This window comes from Salmo trutta, chromosome 5, assembly GCF_901001165.1.
Source record: "Salmo trutta chromosome 5, fSalTru1.1, whole genome shotgun sequence".
Classification (NCBI taxonomy): domain Eukaryota; kingdom Metazoa; phylum Chordata; class Actinopteri; order Salmoniformes; family Salmonidae; genus Salmo; species Salmo trutta.
The window spans coordinates 57,403,099-57,428,299 of record NC_042961.1 but is presented as its reverse complement, the minus strand read 5'-3'; the positions used below and the strand labels follow the sequence as shown (position 1 = coordinate 57,428,299).

Below are 25,201 nucleotides of genomic sequence, written 5' to 3'. Positions count from 1 at the left end.
CTTCTTGAACTTTGGTCAGTTAGTCATTATTTCAGTTTCTCCTGCTTTCATCTTCTGGAATTCATAATACTATCAATGTATAATGTGCCTGTTTGGTACCTGCTGTATTTCTATTATTATTGATATCTGGAACTGATTACTGGTCATCCTGCAGATGTGAGAAGAATCAAATCAACACCGTGAAGGATTTCATGATGTGTTGTTAATGTATTTTATACTACCACTTTTAAGACTAAGTTGTAAGTTTCTTTTTGCGTTTTAAAATAGACTGTAGTTTATATTGAAATGTATGATTAAAATATTTGTTTCAATTAAACTCTTCTAATGATTTTTCTTCCATTCATTTGAAAAAAAAAAAAAAAAAAAAATAGACATTAAAGTTGCCCAATCCATTTAGCATTTGAATTCATTGTACATCCAAGTTTCAGTTTGGAATATTAACTGAATTAACAGATCACAAAGGATAATTGGACGTGCAGAATTGTACACATGATTAATTCATGTTCCACATCAAATATAAATATGTATTCTTAAGGATATGTGTTTTCTTGTTGTCAAGAAATATAATTTGGAAGTTTGATGGTAAAATGGTAAAAAGGTTGTGATTAGTTTGACTAAAGAGAATTGGCAGCAGCATACCACCCTTTCCCTGTGTAGGGTGCCGTCTTTCAGATGGGATGTTAAATGGTTGTCCTGACTCTCTGGTCATGAGGTGTTAACCCTGGTGTCCTGGCTAAATTCCCACCCTAGCCCCATTCAATCAAGGCCACCTAATCATCCCCCTCATTTCTAATTGGCATATCACTCCTCACCTGATGGGTGGTGAGCGTTGCGGCATAAAAATGGTCGATATGCATCACCCAGGGGCATCACCCAGGTGGGTGGTGCTCGTTGGAGATGGGCGAGGTGATTGGTTTTTTCCTTGTTCTATGTGAAGTGCTTTGAGTACCTCAGTTGGTAGAAAAGCGTAAAGTAAATCTAAAATTTAATCTAAAAATATTATGTCATATTTGAAATAATCTTAATGCAAGCATTTTTTAAAACCTTTATTTAACTAGGTCAGTCAGTTAAGAACAAATTCTTATTTACAATGACGGCCAAACCCGGACGACACTGGGCCAATTGTGCGCCGCCCATGGGACTCCCAATCACGGCCGGTTGTGATACAGCCTGGATTCAAACCAGGTGTCTGTAGTGACGCCTCTAGCACTGAGTAGGTGTGTCCAGGCTTTTGACTTGTACTGTATATATTTTAGCAGGGGCTCTGTTTTCGGCTGGCGTTAAGGCGGCGCTAGTGGGAAATGCACGTACGTTCCTGGACAACTTCGATCTACTAAAGCCAGCGCTCTGCTGTTTTCAAACTTTTGAGCAAGGATTGGTAATTTACCTGTCTCATATCAGCTCGCTTGAGCTCAGATGGGAGGGGTGGAAATATTTGAGGTGTGTCCTTAAAATCGTGATAAGTGCTAATTTCAGCCAGCATTAGCAGGGATATGGAATACCAACCAAAAGCTGGTTTTAGCAGTATTATGGTATGAATTATGACAGTGGACGCAGAGCCTATCCAGTCCTGATGCACACTGTCCATATGCGCTAAACAGTAATGTGCTTTAGGTGTCTGTATAGGCTACTCTATATTTATAAACAAACAAAAAATAATGTTTTTCCCGTTTTGTTTTACGTGACTATAAACCAAACATGGCCTTTATTGAGAGGAGGGTACGCCATGTTAAAAAAATCTGTCCTGCCCAATGCAATTGCTAGTATCCAAGACTGTCGATAGAGAGATGGACTGTTCCTCCCCCCTCTTACTGAGAGTTGGACTGCTCCTCCCCCCCCCTCTTACTGAGAGATGGACTGCTCCTCCCCCCCCTCTTACTGAGAGTTGGACTGCTCCCCCCCCCCTCTTACTGAGAGATGGACTGCTCCTCCCCCCCTCTTACTGAGAGTTGGACTGCTCCTCCCCCCTCTTACTGAGAGTTGGACTGTTGACCCCCCCCTTACCTACAAATGTTAATCTGCTCTTCCCCCTTACTGAGAGTTGGACTGTTGACCCCCCCCCCCTTACCTACGAATATTGAACTGCTACTGTCCTGGATGCCCAGCAGGGTTACTGCTACTGTCCTGGATGCCCAGCAGGGTTACTGCTACTGTCCTGGATGACCAGCAGGGTTACTGCTACTGTCCTGGATGTCCAGCAGGGTTACTGCTACTGTCCTGGATGTCCAGCAGGGTTGCTGCTACTGTCCTGGATGTCCAGCAGGGTTACTGCTACTGTACCTGGGGAAGACTTGGGTGGATGTAGTGATGGTTGCTGGAAAACCCTGCTGACTGAGGCAGGAAGTGTAGTGGAGGGACATATCGGTTACCATCTCCCTCTGCATGGACTGATGAGCCAGGGGTTAAACATCACTGCTTGCATCCCTGCCATCTGAGAATATAGTGAACATGTGTCAAACTCATTCCATGGAGGGCAGAGTGTCTGCAGGTTTTCACCCCTCCCCTGTACTTTATTAATCAGTTAAGGTCATTGATTAGTTAGCAACTCCCCTCACCTGGTTGTCTAGGTCTTCATTGGACACAAATTGGACACTCAGTCCTCCATGGAATGAGTTTGACAACCCTGATTTAGGGCCCAGGGCCTCAGCTTGGATCAGGGCCTGAGCTTGGATCAGGGCCTCATCTTGGATCAGGGCCTCAGCTTGGATCAGGGCCTCAGCTTGGACCAGGGCCTCAGCTTGGATCAGGGCCTCAGCTTGGATCAGGGCCTCAGCTTGGATCAGGGCCTCAGCTTGGATCAGGGCCTCAGCTTGGATCAGGGCCTTAGTCTTGGACTGTTCTCCCCAGTTCTTACTGTTTTCACACTTTAATAAGTCAAGTTTGTTTCATCTACACTTCATATGAGAATGTCTCAAACACTAATCAGGCTAGAACTGGTGTGTGGATACAAACTGAAATACAACAGACAGTTTGTACCATTTGTGTGTTACAAGTGTGAAATATATTTTTAAACGGTGTTCTTTGAGCATGGTCTAAAATCATGTTTTAGGAAATGTCCACAATGCAATTAGTACAGCGCTAGATGGACAGATGGTAGGAGACAGAAAGTATTTGTATGTGAGAAATTTGAAATACATTTTAAAGTTTTCCATGAGCATGGTCTAAAATCATGTTTTTGTCAATCCCCACAATACAATGGAGTGCGTAACTGGCTGCTGGGAAGTCAGGCGCAGAAGGCCAGTACAATTTTTTTTTTTAAACAAATGTATGAAATGTATGCTTTCACTACTGTAAGTCGCTCTAGATAAGAGCGTCTGCTAAATGACTCAAAATGTAAATGTAATGAAAATGCATTTATAAATTACAAAATACATTCAGAACTACCAAAAAGTTTAAGTTCAACATTTTATTAAACAAATTGGAGACAGTAAACACTCCTGAAATAGACATTAGGAGGTTCATCAGTAGCCTTGGTAACAAGGCTGGGGGTAGAGGGAGGTAAATTAGTACCATTGGTAACAAGGCCTGGGGTAGAGGGAGGTCCATCAGTAGCCTTGGTAACAAGGCCTGGGGTAGAGGGAGGTCCATCAGTACCATTGGTAACAAGGCCTGGGGTAGAGGGAGGTCCATCAGTAGACTTGGTAACAAGGCCTGGGGTAGAGGGAGGTCCATCAGTACCATTGGTAACAAGGCCTGTGGTAGAGGGAGTTTCTGACAGGGCTCTGATGATACAGGCAGGTGCAAAGGGGACAAAACATGCCCTTGTCCCAGTCCTGTCATTTTCTGTCTCTGATTCACTTTCACTTATGGTGACAGAGAGATGGACAGGGACTGAACTGAGATCTCAAACAATTCCCTTTAAACCACGCAGGCCTTGTTTCATTATATTTACCTCCAAGAAAATAGAAAACAACAGCAGCTAGGATGAACACCAAAACAACCACCACCACCACCACCACCACCACCACCACCACTAACACCACCATTGTTGGCCTTCCTGTGTCGTCGCAGTGCTTCTCTTTGGGAGTGACAGTGAGAGTGACAGCTTCTGGATTTCCTCTCTGTTTGTCAGGGCCGAAGAAACACAGGTATGTCCCCTGATCAGAACGGCGTAGGTCAGTGAGGGGGAGGGAAATGTGTCCCTGTCTGTAATCATCGTTGGACCCAGAATCCCAGTTCTCAAACCGAGGGCCATAGATTATATTCCCTGCTGTGACATTCAGAGCAGTCTGTCCATCCTTTTTGCAGTAGATGTTTACCTCACTGTCAGGAGTTTGTTTATTAGTTAAGATATAGAAGTTGAGTTGAAAATTAGATCCAATGTAAGCAGGTTTACCTACAACAATGGAGACTAAAACTACAACCTTTACATCTTGAGTCTTACCACAGTGACACTCAAACCACCCCATATCATTAAATACAACAGAGGTGATGTTGAGATAGAGGTCTCCATCCCTGTGTTTAACTCTGTTCTCAAAGCCCACTCCTGGTGTGAAATCTTTTTGGTACAGTGTAGCGACCGTGGTGTGTGTAACACCTGCTGATTTACTCTCATAGCGATGCTTCCATTCAATAATACCACCAAATGATCCAGAGAAGGGGAGTGTGACAGTCTCATTCAAAACAACTGTAATTGTAGGAAGTACGGAGGATTCCACAACGTAGAAAAACACATGGTGTGAAAAAGCGATAAAAAAGGTCTTCAATAAACAATTCATCGTAGAATGCTGGACAGCGGTGAGCAATGCTGGAAGTTGGGGTTCGGTGGGCCGGGCTGGAAGTTGGAGTCCGGGGAAGGCTGTTGGAGTCCGGGCTGTCTGTTGGAGGCTGGGGTTCGGGGAAGGCTGTTGGAGTCCAGGAGTCCGGGCTGTCTGTTGGAGGCTGGGGTTCGGGGAAGGCTGTTGGAGTCCAGGAGTCCGGGCTGTCTGTTGGAGGCTGGGGTTCGGGGAAGGCTGTTGGAGTCCAGGAGTCCGGGCTGTCTGTTGGAGGCTGGGGTTCGGGGGCCAAGGCAGGTCTCCTTGGCAATGCTCAAGCACTCAATCTGGCATCAGGCTACTTTGTTAGTGTTGGCAGCTTCCTTGTCGCTTCCTTTCTCAGCAAATATGTTAGTTATAAATGTCCTTTCTCAGCAAACAGCTTCGTTATAAATGGGTAAGATGGTGACTCCTCCCCCTTAAATGATGGCTCCGCCTCTAGACTCCTCCTCCTTAACGTTACCCGAGAATGGACTGCTCCTCCCCTTACCGAGGTTTAGAAGCAACATTTGTAAGAACGTTACATACGTTACATTAGACACTAATACTAGACACTAATACACAAATATAACCTAAATGAATGTAGGTAATTAACTTTGTTCTTGGACGTGTAAATGTAACTGGTAAAGTAATATAGTAGTAGCTTGGCCTTATTCAGTGGTAGAGAGGCAGCGGTAGCTTGGCATGTGAAGGCTGTAGTGTAGTAGTATGCTTGGTCCTGGTTAGATAACTTTGTGTCTACTATTTTCTAAAACAGATTTATTTTATAGTGACTGACTTGACTGTCCATTTCGAACCCCAGTTCACTCAGATAGCCTACCTAATGAGTGTTATTGTAGATATAGAGAGACGACTGTAGACTACTAGAGCACTGTGGAGTCGAGAGTCTTGTCAGAACCGAGACACTGACAATGCAGAGGACAGTCAGTTTCATAACAGAATAAAGACTGAAGATACCACAGCCCAGACGTTATTCTCCCGTCCAGCAACACTACAACTGCCAGTAGAAATCAAACCATTTTCAGCGTCAAACCAGCAGACTAATCCTACCCCCATTACCCATATCAACCATGTGCTCAGTGTCCTTTTCTCATAAATCATAATATCACTGCCTACTCTATAATGTTATACATTATACCATTATATTCCTCAAAAATGATCTGACAGTTCTTTTAAGTTTATTCAAGTAGTTTCTTACAAATTTTTCAAGTACGATATTTGCCATTTACAAGTATGAACAGTAATTCATATATTGGAATAATTCGTTGGAGATCTCGCTCATACAGTAGCACGTACATGTAAACAGTAAAACAGTCACAAATAGAATATAAATAAATATAAATAGAACAACAACTAAAAGAGCAGAGTGGTAAGATTATAATACCACTACAGTCATAAATGTTAAAGAGTTAAAAACAGCAGTCAGATAAAAGGTATTCTTGGTCCTGGTAGTGGAGGTCCTGCTGTACTTCCTCCACACAGTCAGCCTGCCCGACTGTCCTGTACCTCCCTCTGGATGGCAGCGGTGGCAGAGTAGAGAGAGAAACCGATGAAGTGTGGAAGTCATGCTGGTAGCGGAGGAGAGAGTAGAGAGTACAGAGATGTCTTGGATCCACAGAGTGATAGCCGTACAGAATATTCCCTTTACTCAATATCTGACGGTCCATAGACTAAAGAGAAAGAGAGATGGTGAGAGACTGGTCCGTTCAGAGAACAGGGGGAAAACAGGCTCACTGGCTCTCCTCCATCTGTCCTTACAACATTACGCGTTTCTAACTAGTAGCGGGGTAAGTCTGGGTGAAAAGGATAGAGTGTCAACAAATCAGATGCCTGTCGCCGCGGAGTGCAGGTAGTAGAGGTGGCGCTCGTTGCGCAGTGTGTGTAGTCGCGCTGGAAGCACATTGCGCGTAGTTGGGGTGGCAGCGGAGTGCTGGTACTGTGGGTGTAGTGTAGAGCGCGTAGTTGGGGTGGAGTGCTGGTACTGTGGGTGTAGTGTAGAGCGTGTAGTTGGGGTGGCAGCGGAGTGCTGGTACTGTGGGTGTAGTGTAGAGCGCGTAGTTGGGGTGGCAGCGGAGTGCTGGTACTGTGGGTGTAGTGTAGAGCGCGTAGTTGGGGTGGCAGCGGAGTGCTGGTACTGTGGGTGTAGTGTAGAGCGCGTAGTTGGGGTGACAGCGGAGTGCTGGTACTGTGGGTGTAGTGTAGAGCGCGTAGTTGGGGTGACAGCGGAGTGCTGGTACTGTGGGTGTAGTGTAGAGCGCGTAGTTGGGGTGACAGCGGAGTGCTGGTACTGTGGGTGTAGTGTAGAGCGCGTAGTTGGGGCGGCAGCGGAGTGCTGGCACTGGAGGAGGTGGCGCAGTGTGTCTAGTCCGGAAGGATGCACAGTACGCTTAGTTGGGGCGGCCTTCTGACACTGAGGAAGTGAAAGACTCATCCACCAAGCCTAAACGAGCTACACCCCAGATAGCAGAGCTGCTCTGTGGCTTAAATGGCAGGGTGCTCACAATATGCTCAAAGTCCAACCTTCTCCTCCTGACCTGACCGGTACCACCTGACCTGGAACACAACTATTGGTTGATGCAATGTAGGCGACCTCGTACCAATTCAATAGGCTGGGCTGCAGTAGAGGCACTCAGCAGTTCTTCTGGTTCTCTGGTTTTAATCCTAGACCCCATCTCCACAGGAGTCCTTTTGCCTTTTGGTAGGCCGTCATTGTAAATAATAATATTTTCTTAACTCACTAGCCTAGTTAAAAGGTTAAATAAAAATAAAATATAATAAATAAAAAAATAACATGTATTTCTTATCAACATAACAGTGATGTTGAATGACCCGGTTACACCCCCTGTTCTGGATCATGACATGGTGGCAGAAATAACAAGGGAAAGAAAGAACCATAGAATAAATGGAACATTCTGCTGTCTCTCCGTAGATCAAACACCAAGAAAAGTCATCCTCTCAGGAACAAGCAGCAGCGTGTCTCTCTCTACTCTGAAGTCCCCAACCCACTGAATTCCTTTCACTCTGATCTGAACGAGGACACATACATTTTACACATCGTTTAACCTGCGCGCCACCAGGGGACGTGTCTAACAAGGGCATCCCCTCCGGCTCTAAGCCACACGTTTGTTTTACCTGCGCGCCACCAGGGTCAGGGGACGTGTCTAACAAGGGCATCCCCTCCGGCTCTTAGCCACACGTTTGTTTTACCTGCGCGCCACCAGGGTCGGAGGATGTGTCTAACAAGGGCATCCCCTCCGGCTCTAAGCCACACGTTTGTTTTACCTGCGCGCGACCAGGGACAGGGGACGTTTCTAACAAGGGCATCCCCACCGGCTCTAAGCCACAAGTTTATTTTACCTGCGCGCCACCAGGGGACGTGTCTAACAAGGGCATCCCCTCCGGCTCTAAGCCACACGTTTGTTTTACCTGCGCGCGACCAGGGACAGGGGACGTTTCTAACAAGGGCATCCCCACCGGCTCTAAGCCACAAGTTTATTTTACCTGCGCGCCACCAGGGGACGTTTCTAACAAGGGCATCCCCACCGGCTCTAAGCCACAAGTTTATTTTACCTGCGCGCCACCAGGGGACGTTTCTAACAAGGGCATCCCCTCCGGCTCTAAGCCACACGTTTGTTTTACCTGCGCGCGACCAGGGACAGGGGACGTTTCTAACAAGGGCATCCCCACCGGCTCTAAGCCACAAGTTTATTTTACCTGCGCGCCACCAGGGGACGTTTCTAACAAGGGCATCCCCTCCGGCTCTAAGCCACAAGTTTATTTTACCTGCGCGCCACCAGGGGACGTGTCTAACAAGGGCATCCCCTCCGGCTCTAAGCCACACGTTTGTTTTACCTGCGCGACACCAGGGTCAGGGGTCGTTTCTAACAAGGGCATCCCCACCGGCTCTAAGCCACACGTTTGTTTTACCTGTGCGCCACCAGGGTCAGGGGTCGTTTCTAACAAGGGCATCCCCACCGGCTCTAAGCCACACGTTTGTTTTACCTGTGCGCCACCAGGGTCAGGGATCGTTTCTAACAAGGGCATCCCCTCCGGCTCTAAGCCAGACGTTTGTTTTACCTGCGCGCCACCAGGGTCGGGGACATGTCTAACAAGGGCATCCACACCGGCTCTAAGCCACACGTTTGTTTTACCTGCGCGCCACCAGGGTCAGGGGACGTGTCTAACAAGGGCATCCCCTCCGGCTCTAAGCCACACGTTTGTTTTACCTTCGTGCCACCAGGTAGAAGGTGACGTGTCTAACAAGGGCATCACCACCGGCTCTAAGCCACACGTTTGTTTTACCTGCGCGCCACCAGGGTCAGGGGACGTGTCTAACAAGGGCATCCCCTCCGGCTCTTAGCCACACGTTTGTTTTACCTGCGCGCCACCAGGGTCGGAGGATGTGTCTAACAAGGGCATCCCCTCCGGCTCTAAGCCACACGTTTGTTTTACCTGCGCACGACCAGGGACAGGGGACGTTTCTAACAAGGGCATCCCCACCGGCTCTAAGCCACAAGTTTATTTTACCTGCGCGCCACCAGGGGACGTTTCTAACAAGGGCATCCCCTCCGGCTCTAAGCCACACGTTTGTTTTACCTGCGCGCGACCAGGGACAGGGGACGTTTCTAACAAGGGCATCCCCACCGGCTCTAAGCCACAAGTTTATTTTACCTGCGCGCCACCAGGGGACGTTTCTAACAAGGGCATCCCCACCGGCTCTAAGCCACAAGTTTATTTTACCTGCGCGCCACCAGGGGACGTTTCTAACAAGGGCATCCCCTCCGGCTCTAAGCCACACGTTTGTTTTACCTGCGCGCCACCAGGGACAGGGGACGTTTCTAACAAGGGCATCCCCACCGGCTCTAAGCCACAAGTTTATTTTACCTGCGCGCCACCAGGGGACGTTTCTAACAAGGGCATCCCCTCCGGCTCTAAGCCACAAGTTTATTTTACCTGCGCGCCACCAGGGGACGTGTCTAACAAGGGCATCCCCTCCGGCTCTAAGCCACACGTTTGTTTTACCTGCGCGACACCAGGGTCAGGGGTCGTTTCTAACAAGGGCATCCCCACCGGCTCTAAGCCACACGTTTGTTTTACCTGTGCGCCACCAGGGTCAGGGGTCGTTTCTAACAAGGGCATCCCCACCGGCTCTAAGCCACACGTTTGTTTTACCTGTGCGCCACCAGGGTCAGGGGTCGTTTCTAACAAGGGCATCCCCTCCGGCTCTAAGCCAGACGTTTGTTTTACCTGCGCGCCACCAGGGTCGGGGACATGTCTAACAAGGGCATCCACACCGGCTCTAAGCCACACGTTTGTTTTACCTGCGCGCCACCAGGGTCAGGGGACGTGTCTAACAAGGGCATCCCCTCCGGCTCTAAGCCACACGTTTGTTTTACCTTCGTGCCACCAGGTAGAAGGTGACGTGTCTAACAAGGGCATCACCACCGGCTCTAAGCCACACGTTTGTTTTACCTTCGTGCCACCAGGTAGAAGGTGACGTGTCTAACAAGGGCATCCCCTCCGGCTCTAAGCCACACGTTTGTTTTACCTGCGCGCCACCAGGGTCGGGGGACGTGTCTAACAAGGGCATCCCCTCCGGCTCTAAGCCACACGTTTGTTTTACCTGCGCGCCACCAGGGTCGGGGGACGTGTCTAACAAGGGCATCCCCTCCGGCTCTAAGCCAGACGTTCGTTTTACCTGCGCGCCACCAGGGAGAATGGGACGTGTCTAACAAGGGCATCCCCTCTGGCTCTAAGCCACACGTTTGTTTTACCTGCGCACCACCAGGGAGAAGGGGACGTGTCTAACAAGGGCATCCCCTCCGGCTCTAAGCCACACGTTTGTTTTACCTGCGCGCCACCAGGGAGAAGGGGACGTGTCTAACAAGGGCATCCCCTCCGGCTCTAAGCCACACGTTTGTTTTACCTGCGCGCCACCAGGGAGAAGGGGACGTGTCTAACAAGGGCATCCCCTCCGGCTCTAAGCCACACGTTTGTTTTACCTGCGCACCACCAGGGTCAGGGTCTAACAAGGGCATCCCCTCCGGCTCTAAGCCACACGTTTGTTTTGCCTGTGCGCCACCAGGGAGAAGGGGACGTGTCTAACAAGGGCATCCCCTCCGGCTCTAAGCCACACGTTTGTTTTACCTGCGCGCCACCAGGGAGAAGGGGACGTGTCTAACAAGGGCATCCCCTCTGGCTCTAAGCCACACGTTTGTTTTACCTGCGCGCCACCAGGGTCAGGGGACGTGTCTAACAAGGGCATCCCCTCCGGCTCTAAGCCACACGTTTGTTTTACCTGCGCGCCACCAGGGTCAGGGGACGTGTCTAACAAGGGCATCCCCACCGGCTCTAAGCCAGACGTTTGTTTTACCTGCGCGCCACCAGGGTCGGGGACATGTCTAACAAGGGCATCCCCACCGGCTCTAAGCCAGACGTTTGTTTTACCTGCGCGCCACCAGGGAGAAGGGGACGTGTCTAACAAGGGCATCCCCTCCGGCTCTAAGCCACACGTTTGTTTTACCTGCGCGTCACCAGGGTCGGGGGACGTGTCTAACAAGGGCATCCCCTCCAGCTCTAAGCCACACGTTTGTTTTGCCTGCGCGCCACCAGGGAGAAGGGGACGTGTCTAACAAGGGCATCCCCTCCGGCTCTAAGCCACACGTTTGTTTTACCTGCGCGCCACCAGGGTCAGGGGACGTGTCTAACAAGGGCATCCCCTCCAGCTCTAAGCCACACGTTTGTTTTGCCTGTGCGCCACCAGGGAGAAGGGGACGTGTCTAACAAGGGCATCCCCTCCGGCTCTAAGCCACACGTTTGTTTTAGCTGCGCGCCACCAGGGAGAAGGGTACGTGTCTAACAAGGGCATCCCCACCGGCTCTAAGCCACAAGTTTGTTTTACCTGCGCACCACCAGGGTCGGGGACGTGTCTAACAAGGGCATCCCCTCCGGCTCTAAGCCAGACGTTTGTTTTACCTGCGCGCCACCAGGGTCAGGGGACGTGTCTAACAAGGGCATCCCCTCCGGCTCTAAGCCACACGTTTGTTTTACCTGCGCGCCACCAGGGAGAAGGGGACGTGTCTAACAAGGGCATCCCCTCCAGCTCTAAGCCACACGTTTGTTTTACCTGCGCGCCACCAGGGAGAAGGGGACGTGTCTAACAAGGGCATCCCCTCCGGCTCTAAGCCACACGTTTGTTTTACCTGCGCGCCACCAGGGAGAAGGGGACGTGTCTAACAAGGGCATCCCCTCCGGCTCTAAGCCACACGTTTGTTTTACCTGCGCGCCACCAGGGTCAGGGGACGTGTCTAACAAGGGCATCCCCTCTGGCTCTAAGCCACACGTTTGTTCTACCTGCGCACCACCAGGGTCAGGGGACGTGTCTAACAAGGGCATCCCCTCCGGCTCTAAGCCACATGTTTGTTCTACCTGCGCGCCACCAGGGTCGGGGGACGTGTCTAACAAGGGCATCCCCTCCGGCTCTAAGCCACACGGTTTTTTTTCCTGCGCGCCATCAGGGTCGGGGACGTGTCTAACAAGGGCATCCCCTCCGGCTCTAAGCCAGACTTTCGTTTTACCTGCGCGCCACCAGGGTCAGTGGACGTGTCTAACAAGGGCATCCCCACCGGCTCTAAGCCAGACGTTTGTTTTACCTGCGTGCCACCAGGTAGAAGGGGACGTGTCTAATAAGGGCATCCCCACCGGCTCTAAGCCACACGTTTGTTTTACCTGCGCGCCACCAGGGTCAGTGGACGTGTCTAACAAGGGCATCCCCTCCAGCTCTAAGACACACGTTTGTTTTGCCTGCGCGCCACCAGGGGACGTGTCTAACAAGGGCATCCCCTCCGGCTCTAAGCCATACGTTTGTTTTACCTGCGCGCCACCAGGGGACGTGTCTAACAAGGGCATCCCCTCCAGCTCTAAGCCACACGTTTGTTTTGCCTGCGCGCCACCAGGTCCTTCAGTAGCTTTGTTAACAAGGCCTGGGTTAGAGGGAGGTCTATCAGTAGCCTTGGTAACAAGGCCTGGGGTAGAGGGAGGTCCATCAGTAGCCTTGGTAACAAGGCCTAGGGTAGAGGGAGGTTCTAACCGATCTCTGATTATACAAGCAGGTGCAAAGGGGACACAACATGTCCTTGTCCCAGTCCTGTCTTCTTCTGTCTCTGATTTACTTTCACTTATGGTGACGGAGAGATGCTCCCCACCCTGTTCAGCTTCTGGACAGGGACTGAACTGAGATCTTGAACACTTCTCTTTAAAAGTAATACATTGGAATAAGTTGTTGGAGCTCTCTCCCATATAGTAGACCTACACAGCACACAGAGGTATACAGTATGCATCACAGTAGACCTACACAGCACACAGAGGTATACAGTATCCATCATAGTAGACCTACACAGCACACAGAGCTATCCAGTATCCATCACAGTAGACCTACACAGCACAAAGAGGTATACAGTATGCATCACAGTAGACCTACATAGCACACAGAGCTATCCAGTATCCATCACAGTAGACCTACACAGCACACAGAGGTATACAGTATCCATCATAGTAGACCTACACAGCACACAGAGGTATACAGTATCCATCATAGTCGACCTACACAGCACAAAGAGGTATACAGTATGCATCATAGTAGACCTACACAGCACACAGAGCTATACAGTATCCATCATAGTAGACCTACACAGCACACAGAGGTACAGTATCCATCATAGTAGACCTACACAGGACACAGAGGTACAGTATCCATCATAGTAGACCTACACAGCACACAGAGGTATACAGTATTCATCATCGTAGACCTACACAACACACAGAGCTATACAGTATCCATCATAGTAGACCTACACAGCACACAGAGGTATACAGTATCCATCATAGTCGACCTACACAGCACACAGAGGTATACAGTATCCATCATAGTAGACCTACACAGCACACAGAGGTAGACAGTATCCATCATAGTAGACCTATACAGCACACGGTGGTATACAGTATCCATCATAGTAGACCTACACAGCACACAGAGGTATACAGTATCCATCATAGTAGACCTACACAGCACACAGAGGTATACAGTATCCATCATAGTAGACCTACACAGCACACAGAGGTGTACAGTATCCATCATAGTAGACCTACACAGCACACAGAAGTATACAGTATCCATCATCACACATAGTAAACTATGTAGTTTAACGATTGATTCCGAAGTTTTGTGTCTGTATCTTGAGGAATGACATTTGAAGTATGTATCCATCATTTGATGTGGAAAATGTATTGACAATGTACAAAATACATTGTGAACGACAAAAAAGTTTAAGTTCAACATTTTATTAAACAAATTGGAGACAGTAAACAATCCTGGAATAGACATTAGAAGGAGGTCCATCAGTAGCCTTGGTAACAAGGCCTGGGGTAGAGGGATGCCCATCAAGCATTGGTATCCAGGCCTGGGGTAGAGGGAGGTCCATCAGTAGCCTTGGTAACAAGGCCTGTAGTAGAGGGAGGTTCTGACAGGGCTCTGATGATACAGGCAGGTGCAACGGGAACAAAACATGGCCTTGTCCCAGTCCTGTCTTCTTCTGTCTCTGATTTACTTTCACTTATGGTGACAGAGAGATGCTCCCCACCCTGTTCACCTTCTGGACAGGGACTGAACTGAGATCTCAAACAATTCCCTTTAAACCACGCAGCCATTGTTTCTTTCAATCTACCTCCAAGAAAATAGAAAACAACAGCAGCAAGGATGATCACCACCACCACCACCACCAACACCACCATTGTTGGCCTTCCTGTGTCGTCGCAGTGCTTCTTTTTGGGAGTGACAGTGAGAGCGACAGCTCCTGGATTTCCTATCTGGTGGTCAGGGCCGAAGAAGCACCAGTATGTCCCCTGATCAGAACGGCGTAGGTTGGTGAGGATGCAGGAAATATCTCCCTTTCGGTAACCATCCATGGACACAGATACCCTGTCCTGATACCCAGAGCCATAGGTTATGTACCCTCCACTGATGGTAAACACATTCTGTCCATCTTTAAAAAATTGGATATTTATCTCACTGTCCTTTATCCATGTTCTAGTTGAGCCATGGAAGTGAAGTGTGACATTACCTCCAACATGGAAAGATATTTCAGTGACTTCTACCAAGACTTCTAGTTTTACACCGTGTAAAAAGTTGTTGTTGCAGACACACTCATACCACCCCTTGTCATTGTACTCAGCTGAGGAGATGGTGAGAGAGAGGTTTCCATTCTGGAGTTGAACCCTGTTCTCATAACCCTCTCCTGGGATTAAATTATTTCCGTCAAATGTAGAAACTGTCTTGTTACAGAAGCTCCCTGCAGCACCCTGACAATGCCTCCACTCCATGACACCCCCATGACATGATCCAGAGAAGGGAAGTATGATCCTCTCATTCAACATCACTGTTATGTGATCAGACAAGCAGTATTTAGCAACAAGTGCAAACAGGAAAAAGGTGATGACTCGTCCCCCCTTCATAATCGACACAGTTCTCTCTGGCAGTGCTCACGTCCTCAATTTGGTTTCCGGGAATTTTGTTGTTCTTGGCGGTTGGCAGCTCTTTTATGCTCATACAGAAATCTCACTTCAGGGAAGAACTCACTTTAGGGAAGAACTCACTTCAGGGAAGAACTCACTTCAGGGAAGAACTCACTTTAGGGAAGATGGTGACTCATCCCCCTTATCTGAAAATGGACTGCTCCTCCCCTTACCGAGGTTTATAATGCTGCTGTTTTTGTTCAAGAGTTCTGGATGCAATATTTTTTATTTTCTTATAAGAACATTACATTACACACTAATAAGTTTCACAAATATAACGTAAATAATGTAGTTAATTAACGTCGTTTTTTTCGTGGACCGGGCCAGAAATTGGAGTTCCGGGATACCTTCACAGCCCAGGTCTCCTGACCGTCAACACTACAGATTCTAGTCGGACTACAGATTCTAGTCGGACTACAGATTCTAGTCGGACTACAGATTCTAGTCGGACTACAGATTCTAGATGGAGGCAACCCGCTTTTTCATCGTCAAACCAGCAGACTAATACAACTACCACAACCATGTCCCTGTGTCCTCTGTTCCCTTTTCTTAAATATCATCATATTTACACAATATCATTATATACATTATACTATCGTTATATTTCTCTGGTACAGAAATTATCTGACAGTTCCAAACTCAAATCCAAAAAATTCTACACTTATTCAAGGAGTTTATGAAATAAGTTTATTCAAGTAGTATATTTTCCATTTGCAAGTATTACAAGTAATACATTGGAATTCTTCGTTGGAGCTCTCTCCCATACAGTAGGCCTACATAGCACACAGAGGTATACAGTAAAACAGTCATAAATGGAACAAATACAACATATGACAAGTAGAACAACAATAAAAACACTACAGTCATCAACGCTAATAACAGCAGTCAGATAAAAGCTTTAGTTGAATGTGGTAGTGAAGGTGTTCCTGTCCTTCCTCCAGCCAGTAAACTTACCCGGATGGTCCTGTACCTCTGCCTACCCGACGGTCTCATACCTCCACAGAGTAGGTTTGTGTTGGTTGACTATGTCAGGTCGGGACCCACTGGGCACAAACTGGTTGAATTAACGTTGTTTCAAAGTCATTTCAATGAAATTACATTGAACCAACGTAGAATTGACGTCTGTACCCAGTGGGGAGAGATATTTATGGCCTGGAATTATAAAAGTCCACATCGCACTGAAGTTGTAGATTTTCCGACGTCCCGGTTGTTCTGAACGTGTCATTAAAACAGTCCACCAGATCCACCTCAGTACCTCCTTTATTGACAGCAATGTGATTATCTCCTGCTTCCTAAAATCCTCTACCATGTCCTTTCTCTTCTTTGTGTTCAGCTCCACGTTGTTTCCACTGCACCTCGCTGTTAGACATTGCACTTCCTGTCTGTCTATAGTCTGTCTCGACATTGTTAGTGAAGAACCCTATGAAGTTGATCGTCTCACAATGGATTTTGAGGAATTCCTTTTTTCTAGTGCTGTGAGAATACAAACCAACAGCCTCCTCGATATCAAAACCTTTCCTTTAAAAGACTGAGGACGGAGCGGTCTACGTTAAATATGTACTTTATTATTGTCAATGACTTGGCACACAACCATTGGTTGCTGAAATGTGACGTGTAAAATGTATGTGTCCTCGTTCAGATCAGACTGAAAGGAATTCAGTGGGTTGGGGACTTCAGAGTAGAGAGAGACACGCTGCTGCTTGTTCCTGAGAGGATGACTTTTCTTGGTGTTTGATCTACGGAGAGACAGCAGAATGTTCCATTTATTCTATGGCTCTTTCTTTCCCTTGTTATTTCTGCCACCATGTCATGATCCAGAACAGGGGGTGTAACCGGGTCATTCAACATCACTGTTATGTTGATAAGAAATACATGTTATTTATTTATTTATTATATTTTATTTTTATTTTACCTTTTAACTAGGCAAGTGAGTTAAGAAAATATTATTATTTACAATGACGGCCTACCAAAAGGCAAAAGGACTCCTGTGGAGATGGGGTCTAGGATTAAAACCAGAGAACCAGAAGAACTGCTGAGTGCCTCTACTGCAGCCCAGCCTATTGAATTGGTACGAGGTCGCCTACATTGCATCAACCAATAGTTGTGTTCCAGGTCAGGTGGTACCGGTCAGGTCAGGAGGAGAAGGTTGGACTTTGAGCATATTGTGAGCACCCTGCCATTTAAGCCACAGAGCAGCTCTGCTATCTGGGGTGTAGCTCGTTTAGGCTTGGTGGATGAGTCTTTCACTTCCTCAGTGTCAGAGGCCGCCCCAACTAAGCGCACTGTGCACCCTTCCGGACTAGACACACTGCGCCACCTCCTCCAGTACCTGCACTCTGCGGCGACATGCACCTGATTTGTTGGCAATAGGTCATTTTCACGCAGTCTTGCGCGCTACCGGGCCGAACAACTGTATAGTGTCATAACTCCTGATGGAAGAGAGCCTGTCTCTCTACAGAGAGATTTCAGAGATCGAAAATGTGATTTAATTTGTGTTGAAAGTTGATCCGGAGCGGGAGAACTCCTTGGCCAAATTTACTTGGTGGGGGAAGGACAGGAGCGCCTCCACTACCAGGTTCAAGAATAGTTTTTATCTGACTGCTGTTTTTAGCACTTTAGCATTCATGACTACTGTTTATTTAATAATTTTACCACTCTGGGCTTATTGTTATATTCATGATATTTTCACATTTTAAATTTCTGCAAATATAGTGTACTACTTGAGGAAACTACTTTAATAAACTACTTGAATAAACTTCAAAAAGTATTCGATTGAGTTTGGAACTATCAGATCATTCCTGCACCACAGGAATATAATGATAGTATAATGTATATAATGATATTGTGTAAATATAATGATATTTAAGAAAAGGGAACAGAGGACACAGTGTTTGACGATGAAAAAGCGGCGTGCCTCCGACTAACAGCTGTAGTGGTGTCGGTCAGGAGGAGAAGGTTGGACTTTGAGCATATTGTGAGCACCCTGCCAGTGAAGCCGCTGAGCAGCTCTGCTATCTGGGGTGTAGCTCGTTTTGGCTCGGAGGCCGAGAGTCTTTCACTTCCTCAGTGTCAGAAGGCCGCCCCAACTACGCGCACTATGCATCCGCCCCAACTACGCGCACTATGCATCCGCCCCAACTACGCGCACTATGCATCCGCCCCGACTACACACACACTGCATCCGCCCCTGTTGGTGCTGACATCTTCAGGACAGGAATACCGGTTTACTTAACGGAGGAATAAACACACATGTTCATCATTGGTGTCTTAACCAGAACGGGGGAAAATGCACTTTATTTATTTTCGCACATGCGCAGTCATACATCTCTCATAGGGCATGACTGTACCAGTGTAAGAACACAACTCAACAACATATTAGTCCACATGCCAACACCCCCACTTGCTCTTATACTGTACAAGTCGTATTCAACCTAACTTTATCAACACATTTAGCTTACAGTTATTCATCTCACAAATGTCAGTTTATATTCCAAACATGTAACCCAAGAATTTTTCATTTTTGAACTTCGTTACAGATTTAGTCAAAACATCTGCAGCCATGTCTGCCGTTGGACAATATTCAATACTTATTTTACCATCACTGAGTGCAGATCGAATGAAATGATATCTGATGTCGACATGTTTACATCTCTGACGACATACTGGGTTCTTTGACAGAGCAATTGCACCTTGGTTATCTTCAAAGATTGTTACTGGTGTATATTGACACTCACTATCCATCTCGCCCAATAACTGTACAAGGTACAAACTTTCTTGTGTAGTAGCAGCCAGTGCCATGTACTCTGCTTCACATGTAGATAAAGCTACTGTTGGCTGCTTCTTAGACCTCCATGAAATGACAGGTCCACATTTAGTTAAACTAAAACAATACCCTGTTATGCTTCGTCTGTCACTTTGATCTGCTGCCCAATCAGCATCACTATATGCTACGAGGTTGAGTTTTTCCACCCCCTTTTTGTAACACAACTCCTGATTCATTGTTCCCTTCAAGTACCTCAACACATGTTTAGCTGTTATCCAGTGTTGCTCTTTTGGTTCTGATAGGTATTGTGACAGCTTGCTGACAATCCAACTGATATCCGGTCTTGTACATGTCATTACATATATCAAGCTGCCTATCACTTCACGATACCTTTTTGAATCAATAAGTTCACCATCACCATCAAAGTTTGGTTTTTGTTCACATGGTGTTGACCTTGTTTTACAGTCTGACATACCAAACCTTTCCAGTATCTTGGTTATGTACCTTGTTTGGTTCATCGTTATTTTCCCTTCACTTTGTGTAAAATCAATGCCTAGGAAATGTCCAAGCCTCCCAAGATCTTTCATCTTAAATTTTTCACGGAACATTTCTTTTACACTTGTGAGTGAGTCACTATCACTAGCAGCGATAATTAGATCATCGACCCAAATTATCAAAATGATCCTTTCTGTTGCAGTTTGTTTGTTATAAACACAGTGATCAGCTGGGTTCTGTGTAAAACCATTTTCACTAAGGTGATCATGCAACATTTTGTTCCAGTTCCTTCCTGACTGTTTCAGGCCGTACAGTGACTTGTTCAGTTTGCAGACTAGTTGCTCACCTGTATCTGACCTGACTTCAAAACCCTCTGGTTGCTCCATGTACACTTCACAGTCAATAGGAGCATGTAGATATGCTGTTTTGACATCCATCTGATGTAACTCTAAGTCATACTGAGCTGCTAGCTGCATCAAACAGCGTACTGATGTCATATTTGCAGTTGGAGAAAAAGTCTCCTTATAGTCTATTCCTGCCACTTGACTATACCCCTTTGCAACATATCTTGCCTTGTATGTCTCAGTCTCATCTGAATTGTTTTTGACCGCATAGACCCACCTGCCCCCCACTGCATTTTTACCCTCTGGCAGTGTGGTTAATGTGAATGTATCATTTTCCCTAAGGGAATCCATCTCCTCCTTCATAGCAGTAGCCCAAATCTCTGATTTTGGTGAAATCATTGCTTCTTTGAAGGTTTGTGGTGCATTGCACATTACTCTGTAGCAGTAGTCAACACTAGGTGGTATCTGGTCATCACATTTCACTTTACACTCATAGTCTTTTAAGTACTGGGGTTTCATCCTCGCTCTGTCTGGATAGCGTGGACTCTGACCATCTGAAGTCTCAATTTGCACATCTTGTGTCTCTTCTGAGTTTTGATCTGCCATCTTGGCTTTCGGCATGGGGTTTTCAAATCTCTCCCCATGAAGATCATCACTGATTTCCAAATCTGTCTGAGTTTGGTGTTCGACTACACCTTTTGTAACACACTTGACTAATCTGTTTTTAAGAACTTTCCCAGTGTCTGGGTAGTAGACTAGGTATGCTGGACTATTTTTATCATACCCGACAAAAATACCCTTTTCACATCTTGAGTCTAACTTTTTCTTGTTCTGTCTATATGCATAGCAAACAGATCCAAATTCTTTCATCTTTGAAAGATCAGGCTTTCTCCCAGTAAACATGTAGTGTGGAGTCTGTCCTACACGCTTATTGTAACACCTATTGCGAATTACTGCAGCAGTCATTACAGCATATGTCCACAAGTTCTTTGGTAGGTTGCTTTCAAGTAGCATGCATCTTGCCATTTCGAACAATGTTCTCCAATTTCTCTCAGCCGTCCCATTTTGATGGGGTGAGTAAGGGGCTGAAGTTTCATGTCTTATGGCGTTCTTACTGAGCAGTGACTGGAACTCTTTGGCTGTGAATTCTGTGCCATTATCTGACCTGACACACTTTATTTTCCCATAAGGGGCCACATCAGCAATAAACTTCTCAGTAGCTTTTACAGTATCACTCTTTGCTTTTAGGAAATACACAAAAACTGCCCCTGAATAATCATCCGTAAATGCTAGAGTATATCTGAACCCATCTTTCGCCTCTGGCTCAATAGGGCCAGCCAAATCAGTGTGCACAAGCTCAAGAGCCGCTTTTGCTTTTTCATCAGGCTCTCTGTTTCTGCTCTGAACAAATTTTCCCTGAGTGCAGATTTCACAGTTGAGGGTAGATTTGTCAATCTTACCTGTGATTTTCATTCCCTCTGTCACATTTTCTAACTTTGACACATCCTCAAAATTACAGTGGCCAAGAATTTTGTGCCATGTGTGAATATCATAGCACCCATGACATCCATCATCATATTCATCACTTACAGTGTTAAGATAGTAAAGTCTATCGTACTCCTCGATGTCAAAAGTGGTACCGTTCTTGTGGATGAGCTTGTTACACCCCTGTCGAAAGTTGACTGAAGCTCCGTTGGCTGTCGCTGCTTTAACAGAGAAAATGTCCTGTGGAAACGACGGCACGTACAGCGCCTTCAACAGCGTTGTTTTTACCCGACGACCCGTGTTGTCTCTCAGGTAAACCTCCGCTGCACCTCTCCTCTCCGCGACACCATTCGTTCTTGTTCCGTCAGCCAGCTCCACGGAATGTTTTTCCGGTTTGAAAGTCTCGTCAAACTCCTTAAACTTCCCGATGTCCGTGACTATATGTGACGTTGCTCCCGTATCAACCATCAGCCCTTTCTGTTTCAGTCCACTAACCTGACAGTCACTTATTCTGAATGCAAATGTGTGGCTTTCAGCATCTGTTGCTTGTTTCACATTGTCTCTTCTTTTTCGTCTGCAATTTGCGTCAGTATGAGTGGAGCTTTTGCAAAAACTACACCACTTTCTCCGTTCTTTGCGCTCTCCAGTAACGGTACATTCTCGGGCCTTGTGCCCTTTCTGGCCACAGTTGAAGCAGGTTATCTCGGTCCCTTTATCTCTCCCTCTTGGCCAGCTAACTTTAATGTTACTTGCCTTCATCACGTTGTCGTCAGTGGAAATGGCGCTAAACTTCTCGGTGCTTTCATAGCTCCTCAACTTGGTTTTGAACTCGCCAAAAGTTGTCGGCTCGTCACTCTGCGTTATGTGGATGGCAAACGGCTTAAATGATTCGGGCAAACCTTTCAGAATCATTGCAATCAACAGCCCGTCACTTAAAGTCTCTTCAGCATTTCTCAGTGCTGTGATAGCCGTCTCAGCACGAATGATATAGTCCGTAACACTTTCGTCAGCGGCTTTCTGAAGAGAAGTTAGTTCAGTGTAGAGGCTAATCACACGTGGCTTCCCTTTACCTGCATAATGTTCCCTCAATATCTTCAACGCTTTTCTCCCATCATCTGCTGCTTCTCTCATTATCAGGGAAAGGCTTTTATCATCCAAAACCTGTATCAATTCGGCGTAGGCTTCTTCATTTTTCTCTCTGTCTTCTTCATCTTCATCCACGCTCAATATGGCGGCCTTTAGCCCAAGCAAACGCAAGTGCCCCAAAAACTTTGTCTCCCATAACTCGTACTTTTTTTCATCTCCGTCGAAATATAATCTATTCCATCGGCTTCCATGTTCCCTCCTGGGCCCATAACCTGTTGGTGCTGACATCTTCAGGACAGGAATACCGGTTTACTTAACGGAGGAATAAACACACATGTTCATCATTGGTGTCTTAACCAGAACGGGGGAAAATGCACTTTATTTATTTTCGCACATGCGCAGTCATACATCTCTCATAGGGCATGACTGTACCAGTGTAAGAACACAACTCAACAACATATTAGTCCACATGCCAACAGCCCCAACAACGCGCACTATGCATCCTCCCCGACTACACACACTGTGCATCCGCCCCAACTACGCGCACTATGCATCCAACTACGCGCACTATGCATCCTCCCCGACTACACACACACTGCATCCGCCCCAACAACGCGCACTATGCATCCTCCCCGACTACACACACTGTGCATCCGCCCCGACTACACACACACTGCATCCGCCCCGACTACACACACTGTGCATCCGCCCCGACTACACACACACTGCATCCGCGGCGACTACACACACTGTGCATCCGCCCCGACTACACACACACTGTGCTGCAACAGTCGTGTCTCTCTACTCGGATACCAGCCACCATAATGACTCAACCACTTCAACGGGCACTGCGCTGCCACTCCCACCTCCACTGCCCACATTCAGCTCGACATGCACCTGATTTGTTGGCAGTAGGTCATTTTCACTCTATCTTGCCCCGCAACGGATCGGACAATGTCTTAAGGTCTGCGAGATTTCAGAGATCCATAAATTGATATCATTTGTGTTTGCGGCCTCTGAGCCGCGCGTTGAAATTGGATCCGGTGCGGGAGAGAACAACTTGGCTGAACAGAGGACTGTTTTGTCCCTGTTCTCTGACTGGCAACGGACCAATCTCTCTCACAGGCTCTCTATTGTCTAGCCTACAGGACCTTCGGGACCTACACAGGACCTGCTGTGTATCCAAGACCAAGAAAACATCCCGTCAGGAACAATAGAGCACCAGCATGTTCTTCAGCACCGTCCTGTCTCTCTCTACTGGACTCCGCTACCAGCCACCAGCATGACTTCCACACTTCATCGGTTTCTCTCTCTACTCTGCCACCGCTGCCATCCAGAGGGAGGTACAGGACAGTCGGGCAGGCTGACTGTGTGGAGGAAGTACAGCAGGACCTCCACTACCAGGACCAAGAATACCTTTTATCTGACTGCTGTTTTTAACACTTTAACATTTATGACTGTAGTGGTATTATAATCTTACCACTCTGCTCTTTTAGTTGTTGTTCTATTTATATTTATTTATATTCTATTTGTGACTGTTTTACTGTTTACATGTACGTGCTACTGTATGAGCGAGATCTCCAACGAATAATTCCAATGTATGAATTACTGTTCATACTTGTAAATGGCAAATATCGTACTTGAAAAATTTTGTAATAAACTACTTGAATAAACTTAAAAGAACTGTCAGATCATTTTTGAGGAATATAATGGTATAATGTATAACATTATAGAGTAGGCAGTGATATTATGATTTATGAGAAAAGGACACTGAGCACATGGTTGATATGGGTAATGGGGGTAGGATTAGTCTGCTGGTTTGACGCTGAAAATGTTTTGATTTCTACTGGCAGTTGTAGTGTTGCCGGTAACGTCTGGGCTGTGGTATCTTCAGTCTTTATTCTGTTATGAAACTGACTGTCCTCTGCATTGTCAGTGTCTCGGTTCTGACAAGACTCTCGACTCCACAGTGCTCTAGTAGTCTACAGTCGTCTCTCTATATCTACAATAACACTCATTAGGTAGGCTATCTGAGTGAACTGGGGTTCGAAATGGACAGTCAAGTCAGTCACTATAAAATAAATCTCTTTTAGATAATAGTAGACACAAAGTTATCTTACCAGGACCAAGCATACTATTACACTACAGGTGAAATGTAGCCTTCACATGCCAAGCTACCGCTGCCTCTCTACCACTGAATAAGGCCAAGCTACTACTATATTACTTTACCAGTTACATTTACACGTCCAAGAACAAAGTTAATTACCTACATTCATTTAGGTTATATTTGTGTATTAGTGTCTAGTATTAGTGTCTAATGTAACGTATGTAACGTTCTTACAAATGTTGCTTCTAAACCTCGGTAAGGGGAGGAGCAGTCCATTCTCGGGTAACGTTAAGGAGGAGGAGTCTAGAGGCGGAGCCATCATTTAAGGGGGAGGAGTCACCATCTTACCCATTTATAACGAAGCTGTTTGCTGAGAAAGGACATTTATAACTAACATATTTGCTGAGAAAGGAAGCGACAAGGAAGCTGCCAACACTAACAAAGTAGCCTGATGCCAGATTGAGTGCTTGAGCATTGCCAAGGAGACCTGCCTTGGCCCCCGAACCCCAGCCTCCAACAGACAGCCCGGACTCCTGGACTCCAACAGCCTTCCCCGAACCCCAGCCTCCAACAGACAGCCCGGACTCCAACAGCCTTC

The 25,201-nt window shown here is 46.8% G+C and overlaps 2 long non-coding RNA genes across 2 annotated transcripts; one reads left to right on the top strand and one right to left on the bottom strand.

The window, feature by feature from the left end:
* Nucleotides 1–18,840: 18,840 nt before the first annotated feature.
* LOC115194636 (uncharacterized) lies at nucleotides 18,841–19,841 on the bottom strand. Its single transcript, XR_003878420.1, has 2 exons — nucleotides 19,591–19,841; nucleotides 18,841–19,539 (listed from the first exon to the last, which is right to left on the bottom strand). It is a non-coding gene; the product is annotated as an uncharacterized LOC115194636 (long non-coding RNA).
* A 3,198-nt stretch (nucleotides 19,842–23,039) lies between these two features.
* On the top strand, nucleotides 23,040–24,256 carry LOC115194637 (uncharacterized). Its single transcript, XR_003878421.1, has 2 exons — nucleotides 23,040–23,407; nucleotides 23,645–24,256. It is a non-coding gene; the product is annotated as an uncharacterized LOC115194637 (long non-coding RNA).
* Nucleotides 24,257–25,201: the final 945 nt, after the last annotated feature.